The sequence below is a fragment of the Bos taurus genome, chromosome 15 (genome assembly GCF_002263795.3).
Source record: "Bos taurus isolate L1 Dominette 01449 registration number 42190680 breed Hereford chromosome 15, ARS-UCD2.0, whole genome shotgun sequence".
Lineage (NCBI taxonomy): Eukaryota > Metazoa > Chordata > Mammalia > Artiodactyla > Bovidae > Bos > Bos taurus.
In genome coordinates, this window is record NC_037342.1 from 64,341,145 (window position 1) to 64,345,777 (window position 4,633).

Here is a 4,633-nt window from a genome sequence, read left to right on the forward strand (position 1 = left end):
TGTGGCATGTAGTATCTTTAGTTGCGGCATATGAACTCTTAGTTGTGGCATGTGGGATCTAGTTCCCTGACCAGGGATTGAGCCCAGGCCCCCTGCATTGGGAGTGCATGGTCTTAGCCACTGGACCAGACGACCAAAGAAGCCCCCACCTTTCTTCTATATTTCTGCTCTTAGTACATGCAGAAAAAGCCCCTTCTTGAGAATCATTAACTTGATTTTGATGAGTATGATATAGGTCTTATTCCATCATCATTTTATTGTTTGGGGGCATGTCTCATGCTTCTGAGGCACAGTTTTGTTGCCAAGCAAGTCTGTGTGGTTTTGTTGCTAGGCAAAGCCTGCTTGCTTTCTTTGCTGAGCAAGCCTGCTTTCTTGAGTGATCATTAACTTACTGGAGTCTTCCATACTTTGTACTTAAGATCCCCACTGGAGTTAACTATTTAGTCATCTACTTTGTCTCTACTCTGTCCCTATGGTGTGTGTTAGTTGCTCAGTCATGTCTGACTCTTTGTGACCCCACGGACCGTAGCCCGCCAGGCTTCTCTGTCCATGGAATTTTCCAGGCAAGAATACTGGAGAGGATTGCCATTCCCTTCTCCAAAGGAACTTCCCAACCCAGGGATCGAACCCTGGTCTCCTGCATCACAGGCAAGAAGATTCTTTACTGTTTGAGCTACAGGGAAGTCGTCCCTATGGTAGTAAACATATAAAGAGAGGCTACTGTGTACCAGGTACTTGTCATCACTCACTTTATCTTTCTAACAACCCCTAGAAGTAGGTGTCATTATCCCCATTTTCCAGCTGTGGAAACTGAGGCACACAAGGTTCAGTTACTTACCCGAGGTCCTGTGGCTGGTTAGCCTCAGAGCTGGTGTTCCACACTGGCAGACTGACTCCAGGGCCCACTCCCTCCCACAGCTTCCCAGCAGTTGCCTCAGCCCTCAGGCAAGGCCACCTTCCTGGCCTCTGGCTTCCCATCCTATTCTTGGCACGGGGCTGGCTCTAACTGGAAGTTATTTGTACCACAGTTCAAGGGCCCAGCTATTCTGGGAACCATGGAACAGTCTTTTCTTTATTACTTATTTGAATTAACCATTGTGTTGGTCTGAACCTCAGGGGTGGGGCAGAGGCATTCCCACCTCCCTTCCCAATACCCACTATTTAAAGAAAGTTTCTTAAAACTGCAGCCTACCCATTTTTCTTGTTTCTCTTGGTTGGATATGTTCCTCTGCATTCTAAGTGTTAGTACAATTTTTAATAAACCAAACCCCGGGAGGTAGATTGGCTGGCATGGAGAATGCAGGGGCTTGGAAGATGAGACCCAAGTCTGAGTCCCATCAGCCAGCATGAACTAGTGGTGAAACCCTGGGTGAAATAACTGTCAGTAACACTTGCTGTCCACTTGGTGTGTTTTCATGTTACACTGATGGTTACAGTTGTAGGTTAGGTCGTCAGAATTTTCTGTTCACAAGCAACAGAGGTTGATATTGAGGATTTATACAGAGGGATATGAGATAGCTCATGGAATTAAAAGCTTAAGATTTAGGTTTAGAAGATGCAGAGACCAGGGTAATCTTGTGGGTCCAGGTAAGGAGAAGAAATCAACAGCCTGTTCAGTGTGGCAACTCAGGTGGTAAATGCTATTGGCTGGCTATTTTCGATGACTGTTTTTAACCCTTTCTGCTGCCAGCCCCCTTGAAGCTAGGGACAGCCATGAGACACAGATCCAGTCAGAACACATACCTGAGAGCTTTCTGAGAAGGGTTTTACTTTCCCAATAAGAGGGACAGAAACAACTGGAACCTTCTCATCTTGTCTGCCTGCCTTGAACCCAGATGCAATGCTGGGACTTCTGCAGTCATTTTATGATCAGGAAGGAAAGACCAAAATTAGCACAAATATCCCAGCCCAGACATCACTGAGCAGCTGAATCAACTGCCAGCGGCTGCCCACCCTCAGGCTGAGTGCCCTGGGCCCACCACCCCACTCGGTGAAATGGACAGGGACTGTAGTTTGTAAACACTCTGATGGGTTTGGGTACAGACAATACTATGCACGGGCTGTGCTAAGTCACTTCAATCCTGTCCGACTCTTTGTGACCCTACAGACTGTAGTTCACCAGGCTCCTCTGTCCATGGGATTCTCCAGGCAGGAATACTGGAGTGTGCTGCCATGCTCTCCTCCTCCGGGGGATCTTCCCGACCCAGGTATAGAACCTGCGTCTTGTATCTCCTGCATTGGCAGGCAGATTCTTTACCACTAGCGCCAACTGGGAAGCCCCAGTACTATGCATAGTTACTGAGAAAAATGAACTCATATACATACAGTGCCTAGACTAGTGCCTGGCACACAGTAAGCCCTCAAGTTGTGACCAAATATGCTCCCTGTTCAGAAACTTAGAGCCAGGTCCCACTTATCTACCCTAGTAGAGTTTATGCATTATGCTAAGTTCCACTTCTCACAGCACCGTTAACAAGCCAACAGTGCTCATATACAGGGTCAGCATGCTGGGGCTGACTAATTTGTATATGGCCCATAATAGCAAGGGTGGGAAGACCAGCAGCCCCAGGGAAGCTGATCACAGAAAGGAAGCTCCCTTCTCCACAGTCAGTCTTCTCCAGGGGATCTTCCTGAATCAGGGATCGAACCCAGGTCTCCTGCATTGCAGAGATTCTTTACCATCTGAGCCACAAGGGAAGCCCTCAATGGGGTTATCACCACCCAGTAATGAACCCAAGACTAGTGACTCTCCAATTCATCTGGCCTTTGTAGTACTGCCTGTTGGCGAGGCGTGGGGTGCTGCACCACACAGCACGTGGGCCCTTAGTTCCATGAGCAGGGGTGGGACCTGCATTCAAAGTGTAGAGTCTTAACCACTGGACCCCCAGGGAAGTCCCTGTATTCTAGCCTTTGGCTCCAGACATCCAACCCTTAGCCTACGGCATGAGTCATAGCAAGTATCTGCAGAAAGAAACCTCGAAACTTTAAGACTATTTATACAACCCTTGCTGATTCTGACTCCCAGCAGTGCTCTCCCTAGCTCCCTTTTAGCAGATTCTGCTTTAGAGAATGACCCACTTCTCAATGCACTCTGGCCCCAAAGTGGGCACAAGACCCAGGAGAGCAAGCAGACAGTCTCACCCTGGCATCTGAATCTAGAAAGAGAATTCTGGAACTTCCCAACTCCTGGCTTTTTTCTTAATTAAAAAAAAATTTTTTTTGCCACCCTGCGCAGTGTGCAGGGTCTCAGTTCCCCAACCTGGGACTGAACTTGGGCCACGACAGTTAAAGTGCTGAATCCTAACCACTAGACCACCAGGGAATTCCAATTCCTGGCTTTTTTCAGTCTGGTTGAATTCCTCTTCAAAGTTTCCCAAAATTCATTTCCTGCCTAAGTCAGTCAAAGTTTGTTCTTGTTCCTTAGAACTAAAAGGCACTATATGAGATGAGCTGCTTTGCTATGGAATGGTCAGTACTTCCTCAGGCAGAAGTCCTATTGAGGAAAGAGTCACCCCGAGTTGCACTCTGGGTGAAGAAAGCTGAGCACCAAAGAATTGATGCTTTTGAACTGTGGTGTTGGAGAAGACTCTTGAGAGTCCCTTGGACTGCAAGGAGATCCAACCAGTCCATTCTGAAGATCAGCCCTGGGTGTTCCTTGGAAGGAATGATGCTAAAGCTGAAACTCCAGTACTTTGGCCACCTCGTGCAAAGAGTTGACTCATTGGAAAAGACTCTGATGCTGGGAGGGATTGGGGGCAGGAGGAGAAGGGGACGACAGAGGATGAGATGGCTGGATGGCATCACTGACTCGATGGACGTGAGTTTGAGTGGACTCTGGGAGTTGGTGATGGACAGGGAGGCCTGGCGTGCTGCGATTCATGGGGTCACTGAGTCGGACACGACTGAGTGACTGAACTGAAGGAAAAACACTGAGTCAACAAGGAATGTAAAGCACCAAAGTAACGCTCGGTTGGGATGAGGAAGCCTCTATCTGTTCATGTTCAAGTAATAGCAGCCACAGAAGAAACCTTGTGCTAAGATCTCTTCTTTCAGTTGCTACCATTGGACATGTTGCATATGTTGCTATCCTTTTGGGCCAGTAACATTTGATGAGATTTTATTTTCAGAAAAAAAGGCAGGATTCATTTCAGTCTGTCCAGCACATCACAAAAACAAGGATTTTAAAAAAAAATCAAGAAATTTCACCTTTGTCTGTGAAAGTCAGGCTACGCTGTTACATACAGCCAAGATTCTAAGCATACAAATATCATTAAGTCTACATTATTCACCAGTACCCACAAGAAAAAGGCAAAACTTTGTCCTCCTGAAAAGGTGGGCACTGTTTAGCAAACGGATAATGCTTCTGAAAGCCTCAGCATTTGTGATGATGCTAATAGCCCTTACCAATGTATTTTACACAATCTGTGCTGACTCAGCTAGGAGCCTACTGGCTGTGTGTTGGCAGGTAAAACATCCCTGCAGACCTGTTACTGTTCATGATGACATTTGGAACTTTCAAATCCTAACCCCAAAGGCCCCTCCTGTTCCATTAACACATTATACATGCACACATGAAGAGTGTTCCTACCAGGAACAGTTAAGATAAGCATACTTAATAACTGCAAGTCACATG